Genomic DNA, 13,480 nt, shown 5'->3' with positions numbered 1-13,480 from the left:
GAAGCTTTACCCACACTCCGTGCAAACACAGGGTTCTTCCCGGTGTGTGTACTCTGGTGTATGATGACACCTGACTTCTACCTGAAGCTTCACCCACACTCCCTGCAAACGTACGATTTCTCCCCGGTGTGTGTGCTCCTGTGGGATGACACCTGACTTCTTACTGAAGCTTTGCTCACACTCCCCACAAACATGGGGCTTCTCCCCTGAGTGTGTCTTCTGGAGACTGATGAGATTGGACCTCACACGGAACCTTCACCCACAACCCCCACAAACAGAGATTCTCCCCTGTGTGTCCTCTTGTCTCTGAGAACTGACTTCGAACTGAAGCTTCACCCACACTCCCTGCAAACATAGCGTTTCCCCTCTCTGTGTGTACTCTAGTGTGTGAGGACACCTGACTTCTGACTGAGACTTCGCCCACACTCTTCACAAACATAGGGCTTTTCCCCTAAGTCTGTCCTTTGGTATTGGATGAGATGGAACTTCTGACTGAAACTTTGCCAACTCTCTTCACAAACATAGGCCTTCTCCCCTGTGTGTCTCTTGTGTTGTCTGATGAGATAGGACTTCTCACTGAAAGTTTGCCCCCAGTCCCCACAAATATGTGGCTTCTCCCGTGTATGTCTTCTGGAGTCTGATGAGATTGGACCTCACACGGAAGCTTCACCCAGACCAATCACAAACAGGGCTTCGCCCCTGTGTGTCCTCTGGTCTCTAATCAGAATTGACTTCTAACTGAAGCTTCACCAACTCTCCCTACAAACAGAGGGTTTCTCCCTGGTGTGTGTCCTCTGCTGTGTGAGGACACCTGGCTTCTGACTGAAACTTCACCCACTCTCTCCACAAATGTAGGGCTTCTCCCTTGTGTGTGGCTTCCCTGATCAGAGGGGAATTCTGACTGAAACTTTCCCACACTCCCTAGAAACATTTGCTGCTCCCCTGTGTGTGTCTTCTGGAGTCTAATGAGATTGGACCTCAGACTGAAGCTTCACCCACACCCTCCACAAACAGGCCTTCTCCCCGGAGTGTCGCTCGTCTCTAATGAGAACTGACTTCTAACTGAAGCTTCACCCACATTCCCTGCAAACACAGGGTTTCTCCCCTCTGTGTGTACTCTGGTGTGTGAGGACACCTGACTTCTGAGACTTGGCCCGCACTCTCCACAAACATAGGGCTTCTTCCCTGTGTGTGTCGTCTGTTGTTTGATGAGATGGAACTGCTGACTGAAAGTTTGCCTATACTCCCCACAAACATGGGGCTTGTCCCCTCTGTGTCTTCTGGAGTCTGATGAGATTGGAACTCACACTGAAGCATAACCCACACCCTACACCCCCCAGCCCCCACCCCCTCCCCCGAGACAGGGCTTCTCCCCTCTGTGTCCTCTGGCCTCTGAGATATGACTTCTACCTGAATCTTCACCCCACTCCCTACAATCGCAGGGTTCTCCCCCGTGTGTCCTGTGGTCTCTGAGACCTGACTTCTACCTGAAGCTTCGCCCACAATCCCGGCAAACACAGGGTAATCCCCGATGGGTGTACTCTGGTCTGTGATGACACCGGACTTCTACCTGAAGCTTCACCCACACTCCCTGCAAACATAGTCTTTCTCCCCCTCTCTGTGTACTCTGTTGTGTGAGCCCACCTGACATCTCAGACTTCGCCCACACTCTCCACACACACGGGGCTTCTCCCCTGTGTGTCTTCTTTCTGATGAGACTAGACCTCACACTGAAGCTTCACCCACATCCCTCCACAAACACGGCATCTCCCCTGTGTCCTCTGGTCTTTAATGAGAACGCACGTCTGGCCAAAGCTTCACCCACACTCCTTGCAAACATACGATTTCTCCCCATGTGTGTGCTCCTGTGTGATGACACCTGACTTCTTACTGAAACTTTCCCCACATTCCCCACAAACATGGGGTTTCTGCCCTGTGTGTCTTCTGGAGTCTGATGAGATTGCACCTCACACTGAAGCTTCACCCACAAGCCCCAGAAACAGGGTTTCTGCCCTGTGTGTCCTCTCGTCTCTGAGAACTGACTTCGAACTCAAGCTTCACCCACACTCCCTACAAACGGAGGGCTTCTTCCCTCTGTGTCCCCTGGTCTCTCAGACCTGACTTCTACCTGAAGTTTCACCCACACTCCCTGCAAACACAGGGTTCTCCCCGATGTGTATCCTCTGGTGTATGATGACACCTGACTTCTACCTGAAGCTTCGCCCACACTCCCTGCTAACACAGGCTTCTCCCCGGTGGGAGTACTCTGGTCTGTGATGACACCTGACTTCTACCTGAAGCTTCACCCACACTCCCTGAAAACATAGGGTTTCTCCCCGGGGTGTGTCCTCTGCTGTGGGAAGACACCTGCCTTCTCACTGAAACTGTGCACACACTCCCCACAAACATGGGGCTTCTCCCCTGTCTGTGTCTTCTGGAGTCTGATGAGACTGCAGCTCACACTGAAGCTTCACCCACACACCCCAAAAACAGGGCGCTCTCCTGTGTGTCCTCTGTTCTGTGAGAACTGCATTCCAACTGAAGCTTCACCCACACTCCTGCAAACATAGCCTTTCTCCCCCTCTGTGTACTCTGTTGTGTGAGCACACCTGACTTCTGAGACTTCGCCCACACTCTCCACACACACGGGGCTTCTTGCCTGTGGGTCTTCTTTCTGATGAGACTAGACCCCACACTGAACCTTCACCCACATCCCTCCACAAACACGGCATCTCCCCTGTGTGCTCTGGTCTTTAATGAGAACGCACTTCTAGCCAAAGCTTCACCCACACTCCTTGCCAACATACGATTTCTCCCCATGTGTGTGCTCCTGTGTGATGACACCTGACTTCTTACTAAAACTTTCCCCACATTCCCCACAAACATGGGTTTTCTGCCCTGTGTGTGTCTTCTGGAGTCTGATGAGATTGCACCTCACACTGAAGCTTCACCCACAAGCCCCAGAAACAGGGTTTCTGCCCTGTGTGTCCTCTCGTCTCTGAGAACTGACTTCGAACTCAAGCTTCACCCACACTCCCTACAAACAGAGGGCTTCTTCCCTCTGTGTCCCCTGGTCTCTCAGACCTGACTTCTACCTGAAGCTTCACCCACACTCCCTGCAAACACAGGGTTCTCCCCGATGTGTATCCTCTGGTGTATGATGACACCTGACTTCTACCTGAAGCTTCGCCCACACTCCCTGCTAACACAGGCTTCTCCCCGGTGGGAGTACTCTGGTCTGTGATGACACCTGACTTCTACCTGAAGCTTCACCCACACTCCCTGCAAACATAGGGTTTCTCCCCGGGGTGTGTCCTCTGCTGTGTGAAGACACCTGCCTTCTCACTGAAACTTTGCACACACTCCCCACAAACATGGGGCTTCTCCCCTGTCTGTGTCTTCTGGAGTCTGATGAGACTGCAGCTCACACTGAAGCTTCACCCACACACACCAAAAACAGGGCGCTCGCCTGTGTGTCCTCTGTTCTGTGAGAACTGCATTCCAACTGAAGCTTCACCCACACTCCCTGCAAACATAGCCTTTCTCCCCCTCTGTGTACTCTGTTGTGTGAGCACACCTGACTTCTGAGACTTCGCCCACACTCTCCACACACACGGGGCTTCTTGCCTGTGGGTCTTCTTTCTGATGAGACTAGACCTCACACTGAAGCTTCACCCACATCCCTCCACAAACAGGGCTTCTCCCCTCTGTGTCCTCTGGTCTTTAATGAGAACGCACGTCTGGCCAAAGCTTCACCCACACTCCTTGCAAACATACGATTTCTCCCCATGAGTGTGCTCCTGTGTGATGACACCTGACTTCTTACTGAAACTTTCCCCACATTCCCCACAGACATGGGGTTTTTGCCCTGTGTGTGTCTTCTGGAGTCTGATGAGATTGGACTTCACACTGAAGCTTCACCCACAAGCCCCAGAAACAGGGCTTCTGCTCTGTGTGTCCTCTCGTCTCTGAGAACTGACTTCGAACTGAAGCTTCACGCACACTCCCTGCAAAAGTAGGGCTTCTTCCGTGTGTGTCCCCTGGTCTCTCAGATCTGACTTCTACCTGAAGCTTTACCCACACTCCGTGCAAACACAGGGTTCTTCCCGGTGTGTGTACTCTGGTGTATGATGACACCTGACTTCTACCTGAAGCTTCACCCACACTCCCTGCAAACGTACGATTTCTCCCCGGTGTGTGTGCTCCTGTGGGATGACACCTGACTTCTTACTGAAGCTTTGCTCACACTCCCCACAAACATGGGGCTTCTCCCCTGAGTGTGTCTTCTGGAGACTGATGAGATTGGACCTCACACGGAACCTTCACCCACAACCCCCACAAACAGAGATTCTCCCCTGTGTGTCCTCTTGTCTCTGAGAACTGACTTCGAACTGAAGCTTCACCCACACTCCCTGCAAACATAGCGTTTCCCCTCTCTGTGTGTACTCTAGTGTGTGAGGACACCTGACTTCTGACTGAGACTTCGCCCACACTCTTCACAAACATAGGGCTTTTCCCCTAAGTCTGTCCTTTGGTATTGGATGAGATGGAACTTCTGACTGAAACTTTGCCAACTCTCTTCACAAACATAGGCCTTCTCCCCTGTGTGTCTCTTGTGTTGTCTGATGAGATAGGACTTCTCACTGAAAGTTTGCCCCCAGTCCCCACAAATATGTGGCTTCTCCCGTGTATGTCTTCTGGAGTCTGATGAGATTGGACCTCACACGGAAGCTTCACCCAGACCAATCACAAACAGGGCTTCGCCCCTGTGTGTCCTCTGGTCTCTAATCAGAATTGACTTCTAACTGAAGCTTCACCAACACTCCCTACAAACAGAGGGTTTCTCCCTGGTGTGTGTCCTCTGCTGTGTGAGGACACCTGGCTTCTGACTGAAACTTCACCCACTCTCTCCACAAATATAGGGCTTCTCCCTTGTGTGTGGCTTCCCTGATCAGAGGGGAATTCTGACTGAAACTTTCCCACACTCCCTAGAAACATTTGCTGCTCCCCTGTGTGTGTCTTCTGGAGTCTAATGAGATTGGACCTCAGACTGAAGCTTCACCCACACCCTCCACAAACAGGCCTTCTCCCCGGAGTGTCGCTCGTCTCTAATGAGAACTGACTTCTAACTGAAGCTTCACCCACATTCCCTGCAAACACAGGGTTTCTCCCCTCTGTGTGTACTCTGGTGTGTGAGGACACCTGACTTCTGAGACTTGGCCCGCACTCTCCACAAACATAGGGCTTCTTCCCTGTGTGTGTCGTCTGTTTTTTGATGAGATGGAACTGCTGACTGAAAGTTTGCCTATACTCCCCACAAACATGGGGCTTGTCCCCTCTGTGTCTTCTGGAGTCTGATGAGATTGGAACTCACACTGAAGCATAACCCACACCCTACACCCCCCAGCCCCCACCCCCTCCCCCGAGACAGGGCTTCTCCCCTCTGTGTCCTCTGGCCTCTGAGATATGACTTCTCCCTGAATCTTCACCCCACTCCCTACAATCGCAGGGTTCTCCCCCGTGTGTCCTGTGGTCTCTGAGACCTGACTTCTACCTGAAGCTTCGCCCACAATCCCGGCAAACACAGGGTAATCCCCGATGGGTGTACTCTGGTCTGTGATGACACCGGACTTCTACCTGAAGCTTCACCCACACTCCCTGCAAACATAGTCTTTCTCCCCCTCTCTGTGTACTCTGTTGTGTGAGCCCACCTGACATCTCAGACTTCGCCCACACTCTCCACACACACGGGGCTTCTCCCCTGTGTGTCTTCTTTCTGATGAGACTTGACCTCACACTGAAGCTTCACCCACATCCCTCCACAAACACGGCATCTCCCCTGTGTCCTCTGGTCTTTAATGAGAACGCACGTCTGGCCAAAGCTTCACCCACACTCCTTGCAAACATACGATTTCTCCCCATGTGTGTGCTCCTGTGTGATGACACCTGACTTCTTACTGAAACTTTCCCCACATTCCCCACAAACATGGGGTTTCTGCCCTGTGTGTGTCTTCTGGAGTCTGATGAGATTGCACCTCACACTGAAGCTTCACCCACAAGCCCCAGAAACAGGGTTTCTGCCCTGTGTGTCCTCTCGTCTCTGAGAACTGACTTCGAACTCAAGCTTCACCCACACTCCCTACAAACGGAGGGCTTCTTCCCTCTGTGTCCCCTGGTCTCTCAGACCTGACTTCTACCTGAAGCTTCACCCACACTCCCTGCAAACACAGGGTTCTCCCCGATGTGTATCCTCTGGTGTATGATGACACCTGACTTCTACCTGAAGCTTCGCCCACACTCCCTGCTAACACAGGCTTCTCCCCGGTGGGAGTACTCTGGTCTGTGATGACACCTGACTTCTACCTGAAGCTTCACCCACACTCCCTGCAAACATAGGGTTTCTCCCCGGGGTGTGTCCTCTGCTGTGTGAAGACACCTGCCTTCTCACTGAAACTTTGCACACACTCCCCACAAACATGGGGCTTCTCCCCTGTCTGTGTCTTCTGGAGTCTGATGAGACTGCAGCTCACACTGAAGCTTCACCCACACACACCAAAAACAGGGCGCTCGCCTGTGTGTCCTCTGTTCTGTGAGAACTGCATTCCAACTGAAGCTTCACCCACACTCCCTGCAAACATAGCCTTTCTCCCCCTCTGTGTACTCTGTTGTGTGAGCACACCTGACTTCTGAGACTTCGCCCACACTCTCCACACACACGGGGCTTCTTGCCTGTGGGTCTTCTTTCTGATGAGACTAGACCTCACACTGAAGCTTCACCCACATCCCTCCACAAACAGGGCTTCTCCCCTCTGTGTCCTCTGGTCTTTAATGAGAACGCACGTCTGGCCAAAGCTTCACCCACACTCCTTGCAAACATACGATTTCTCCCCATGAGTGTGCTCCTGTGTGATGACACCTGACTTCTTACTGAAACTTTCCCCACATTCCCCACAGACATGGGGTTTTTGCCCTGTGTGTGTCTTCTGGAGTCTGATGAGATTGGACTTCACACTGAAGCTTCACCCACAAGCCCCAGAAACAGGGCTTCTGCCCTGTGTGTCCTCTCGTCTCTGAGAACTGACTTCGAACTGAAGCTTCACGCACACTCCCTGCAAAAGTAGGGCTTCTTCCGTGTGTGTCCCCTGGTCTCTCAGATCTGACTTCTACCTGAAGCTTTACCCACACTCCGTGCAAACACAGGGTTCTTCCCGGTGTGTGTACTCTGGTGTATGATGACACCTGACTTCTACCTGAAGCTTCACCCACACTCCCTGCAAACGTACGATTTCTCCCCGGTGTGTGTGCTCCTGTGGGATGACACCTGACTTCTTACTGAAGCTTTGCTCACACTCCCCACAAACATGGGGCTTCTCCCCTGAGTGTGTCTTCTGGAGACTGATGAGATTGGACCTCACACGGAACCTTCACCCACAACCCCCACAAACAGAGATTCTCCCCTGTGTGTCCTCTTGTCTCTGAGAACTGACTTCGAACTGAAGCTTCACCCACACTCCCTGCAAACATAGCGTTTCCCCTCTCTGTGTGTACTCTAGTGTGTGAGGACACCTGACTTCTGACTGAGACTTCGCCCACACTCTTCACAAACATAGGGCTTTTCCCCTAAGTCTGTCCTTTGGTATTGGATGAGATGGAACTTCTGACTGAAACTTTGCCAACTCTCTTCACAAACATAGGCCTTCTCCCCTGTGTGTCTCTTGTGTTGTCTGATGAGATAGGACTTCTCACTGAAAGTTTGCCCCCAGTCCCCACAAATATGTGGCTTCTCCCGTGTATGTCTTCTGGAGTCTGATGAGATTGGACCTCACACGGAAGCTTCACCCAGACCAATCACAAACAGGGCTTCGCCCCTGTGTGTCCTCTGGTCTCTAATCAGAATTGACTTCTAACTGAAGCTTCACCAACACTCCCTACAAACAGAGGGTTTCTCCCTGGTGTGTGTCCTCTGCTGTGTGAGGACACCTGGCTTCTGACTGAAACTTCACCCACTCTCTCCACAAATATAGGGCTTCTCCCTTGTGTGTGGCTTCCCTGATCAGAGGGGAATTCTGACTGAAACTTTCCCACACTCCCTAGAAACATTTGCTGCTCCCCTGTGTGTGTCTTCTGGAGTCTAATGAGATTGGACCTCAGACTGAAGCTTCACCCACACCCTCCACAAACAGGCCTTCTCCCCGGAGTGTCGCTCGTCTCTAATGAGAACTGACTTCTAACTGAAGCTTCACCCACATTCCCTGCAAACACAGGGTTTCTCCCCTCTGTGTGTACTCTGGTGTGTGAGGACACCTGACTTCTGAGACTTGGCCCGCACTCTCCACAAACATAGGGCTTCTTCCCTGTGTGTGTCGTCTGTTTTTTGATGAGATGGAACTGCTGACTGAAAGTTTGCCTATACTCCCCACAAACATGGGGCTTGTCCCCTCTGTGTCTTCTGGAGTCTGATGAGATTGGAACTCACACTGAACCATAACCCACACCCTACACCCCCCAGCCCCCACCCCCTCCCCCGAGACAGGGCTTCTCCCCTCTGTGTCCTCTGGCCTCTGAGATATGACTTCTCCCTGAATCTTCACCCCACTCCCTACAATCGCAGGGTTCTCCCCCGTGTGTCCTGTGGTCTCTGAGACCTGACTTCTACCTGAAGCTTCGCCCACAATCCCGGCAAACACAGGGTAATCCCCGATGGGTGTACTCTGGTCTGTGATGACACCGGACTTCTACCTGAAGCTTCACCCACACTCCCTGCAAACATAGTCTTTCTCCCCCTCTCTGTGTACTCTGTTGTGTGAGCCCACCTGACATCTCAGACTTCGCCCACACTCTCCACACACACGGGGCTTCTCCCCTGTGTGTCTTCTTTCTGATGAGACTTGACCTCACACTGAAGCTTCACCCACATCCCTCCACAAACACGGCATCTCCCCTGTGTCCTCTGGTCTTTAATGAGAACGCACGTCTGGCCAAAGCTTCACCCACACTCCTTGCAAACATACGATTTCTCCCCATGTGTGTGCTCCTGTGTGATGACACCTGACTTCTTACTGAAACTTTCCCCACATTCCCCACAAACATGGGGTTTCTGCCCTGTGTGTGTCTTCTGTAGTCTGATGAGATTGCACCTCACACTGAAGCTTCACCCACAAGCCCCAGAAACAGGTTTTCTGCCCTGTGTGTCCTCTCGTCTCTGAGAACTGACTTCGAACTCAAGCTTCACCCACACTCCCTACAAACGGAGGGCTTCTTCCCTCTGTGTCCCCTGGTCTCTCAGACCTGACTTCTACCTGAAGCTTCACCCACACTCCCTGCAAACACAGGGTTCTCCCCGATGTGTATCCTCTGGTGTATGATGACACCTGACTTCTACCTGAAGCTTCGCCCACACTCCCTGCTAACACAGGCTTCTCCCCGGTGGGAGTACTCTGGTCTGTGATGACACCTGACTTCTACCTGAAGCTTCACCCACACTCCCTGCAAACATAGGGTTTCTCCCCGGGGTGTGTCCTCTGCTGTGTGAAGACACCTGCCTTCTCACTGAAACTTTGCACACACTCCCCACAAACATGGGGCTTCTCCCCTGTCTGTGTCTTCTGGAGTCTGATGAGACTGCAGCTCAAACTGAAGCTTCACCCACACACACCAAAAACAGGGCGCTCGCCTGTGTGTCCTCTGTTCTGTGAGAACTGCATTCCAACTGAAGCTTCACCCACACTCCTGCAAACATAGCCTTTCTCCCCCTCTGTGTACTCTGTTGTGTGAGCACACCTGACTTCTGAGACTTCGCCCACATTCTCCACACACACGGGGCTTCTTGCCTGTGGGTCTTCTTTCTGATGAGACTAGACCTCACACTGAAGCTTCACCCACATCCCTCCACAAACACGGCATCTCCCCTGTGTGCTCTGGTCTTTAATGAGAACTCACTTCTAGCCAAAGCTTCACCCACACTCCTTGCAAACATACGATTTCTCCCCATGTGTGTGCTCCTGTGTGATGACACCTGACTTCTTACTAAAACTTTCCCCACATTCCCCACAAACATGGGGTTTCTGCCCTGTGTGTGTCTTCTGGAGTCTGATGAGATTGCACCTCACACTGAAGCTTCACCCACAAGCGCCAGAAACAGGGTTTCTGCCCTGTGTGTCCTCTCGTCTCTGAGAACTGACTTCGAACTCAAGCTTCACCCACACTCCCTACAAACGGAGGGCTTCTTCCCTCTGTGTCCCCTGGTCTCTCAGACCTGACTTCTACCTGAAGCTTCACCCACACTCCCTGCAAACACAGGGTTCTCCCCGATGTGTATCCTCTGGTGTATGATGACACCTGACTTCTACCTGAAGCTTCGCCCACACTCCCTGCTAACACAGGCTTCTCCCCGGTGGGAGTACTCTGGTCTGTGATGACACCTGACTTCTACCTGAAGTTTCACCCACACTCCCTGCAAACATAGGGTTTCTCCCCGGGGTGTGTCCTCTGCTGTGGGAAGACACCTGCCTTCTCACTGAAACTTTGCACACACTCCCCACAAACATGGGGCTTCTCCCCTGTCTGTGTCTTCTGGAGTCTGATGAGACTGCAGCTCACACTGAAGCTTCACCCACACACACCAAAAACAGGGCGCTCGCCTGTGTGTCCTCTGTTCTGTGAGAACTGCATTCCAACTGAAGCTTCACCCACACTCCCTGCAAACACAGGGTTCTCCCCGATGTGTATCCTCTGGTGTATGATGACACCTGACTTCTACCTGAAGCTTCGCCCACACTCCCTGCTAACACAGGCTTCTCCCCGGTGGGAGTACTCTGGTCTGTGATGACACCTGACTTCTACCTGAAGCTTCACCCACACTCCCTGCAAACACAGGGTTCTCCCCGATGTGTATCCTCTGGTGTATGATGACACCTGACTTCTACCTGAAGCTTCGCCCACACTCCCTGCTAACACAGGCTTCTCCCCGGTGGGAGTACTCTGGTCTGTGATGACACCTGACTTCTACCTGAAGCTTCACCCACACTCCCTGCAAACATAGGGTTTCTCCCCGGGGTGTGTCCTCTGCTGTGGGAAGACACCTGCCTTCTCACTGAAACTTTGCACACACTCCCCACAAACATGGGGCTTCTCCCCTGTCTGTGTCTTCTGGAGTCTGATGAGACTGCAGCTCACACTGAAGCTTCACCCACACACACCAAAAACAGGGCGCTCGCCTGTGTGTCCTCTGTTCTGTGAGAACTGCATTCGAACTGAAGCTTCACCCACACTCCCTGCAAACATAGCCTTTCTCCCCCTCTGTGTACTCTGTTGTGTGAGCACACCTGACTTCTGAGACTTCGCTCACACTCTCCACACACACGGGGCTTCTTGCCTGTGGGTCTTCTTTCTGATGAGACTAGACCTCACACTGAAGCTTCACCCACATCCCTCCACAAACAGGGCTTCTCCCCTCTGCGTCCTCTGGTCTTTAATGAGAACGCACGTCTGGCCAAAGCTTCACCCACACTCCTTGCAAACATACGATTTCTCCCCATGAGTGTGCTCCTGTGTGATGACACCTGACTTCTTACTGAAACTTTCCCCACATTCCCCACAGACATGGGGTTTTTGCCCTGTGTGTGTCTTCTGGAGTCTGATGAGATTGGACTTCACACTGAAGCTTCACCCACAAGCCCCAGAAACAGGGCTTCTGCCCTGTGTGTCCTCTCGTCTCTGAGAACTGACTTCGAACTGAAGCTTCACGCACACTCCCTGCAAAAGTAGGGCTTCTTCCGTGTGTGTCCCCTGGTCTCTCAGATCTGACTTCTACCTGAAGCTTTACCCACACTCCGTGCAAACACAGGGTTCTTCCCGGTGTGTGTACTCTGGTGTATGATGACACCTGACTTCTACCTGAAGCTTCACCCACACTCCCTGCAAACGTACGATTTCTCCCCGGTGTGTGTGCTCCTGTGGGATGACACCTGACTTCTTACTGAAGCTTTGCTCACACTCCCCACAAACATGGGGCTTCTCCCCTGAGTGTGTCTTCTGGAGACTGATGAGATTGGACCTCACACGGAACCTTCACCCACAACCCCCACAAACAGAGATTCTCCCCTGTGTGTCCTCTTGTCTCTGAGAACTGACTTCGAACTGAAGCTTCACCCACACTCCCTGCAAACATAGCGTTTCCCCTCTCTGTGTGTACTCTAGTGTGTGAGGACACCTGACTTCTGACTGAGACTTCGCCTACACTCTTCACAAACATAGGGCTTTTCCCCTAAGTCTGTCCTTTGGTATTGGATGAGATGGAACTTCTGACTGAAACTTTGCCAACTCTCTTCACAAACATAGGCCTTCTCCCCTGTGTGTCTCTTGTGTTGTCTGATGAGATAGGACTTCTCACTGAAAGTTTGCCCCCAGTCCCCACAAATATGTGGCTTCTCCCGTGTATGTCTTCTGGAGTCTGATGAGATTGGACCTCACACGGAAGCTTCACCCAGACCAATCACAAACAGGGCTTCGCCCCTGTGTGTCCTCTGGTCTCTAATCAGAATTGACTTCTAACTGAAGCTTCACCAACACTCCCTACAAACAGAGGGTTTCTCCCTGGTGTGTGTCCTCTGCTGTGTGAGGACACCTGGCTTCTGACTGAAACTTCGCCCACTCTCTCCACAAATGTAGGGCTTCTCCCTTGTGTGTGGCTTCCCTGATCAGAGGGGAATTCTGACTGAAACTTTCCCACACTCCCTAGAAACATTTGCTGCTCCCCTGTGTGTGTCTTCTGGAGTCTAATGAGATTGGACCTCAGACTGAAGCTTCACCCACACCCTCCACAAACAGGCCTTCTCCCCGGAGTGTCGCTCGTCTCTAATGAGAACTGACTTCTAACTGAAGCTTCACCCACATTCCCTGCAAACACAGGGTTTCTCCCCTCTGTGTGTACTCTGGTGTGTGAGGACACCTGACTTCTGAGACTTGGCCCGCACTCTCCACAAACATAGGGCTTCTTCCCTGTGTGTGTCGTCTGTTGTTTGATGAGATGGAACTGCTGACTGAAAGTTTGCCTATACTCCCCACAAACATGGGGCTTGTCCCCTCTGTGTCTTCTGGAGTCTGATGAGATTCGAACTCACACTGAAGCATAACCCACACCCTACACCCCCCAGCCCCCACCCCCTCCCCCGAGACAGGGCTTCTCCCCTCTGTGTCCTCTGGCCTCTGAGATATGACTTCTACCTGAATCTTCACCCCACTCCCTACAATCGCAGGGTTCTCCCTCGTGTGTCCTGTGGTCTCTGAGACCTGACTTCTACCTGAAGCTTCGCCCACAATCCCGGCAAACACAGGGTAATCCCCGATGGGTGTACTCTGGTCTGTGATGACACCGGACTTCTACTGAAGCTTCACCCACACTCCCTGCAAACATAGTCTTTCTCCCCCTCTCTGTGTACTCTGTTGTGTGAGCCCACCTGACATCTCAGACTTCGCCCAC

Source organism: Dama dama, chromosome Y (genome assembly GCF_033118175.1).
Source record: "Dama dama isolate Ldn47 chromosome Y, ASM3311817v1, whole genome shotgun sequence".
Taxonomy (NCBI): Eukaryota; Metazoa; Chordata; class Mammalia; order Artiodactyla; family Cervidae; genus Dama; species Dama dama.
The sequence above is the reverse complement of the archived record's forward strand: the minus strand, read 5'-3'. Positions refer to the sequence as shown.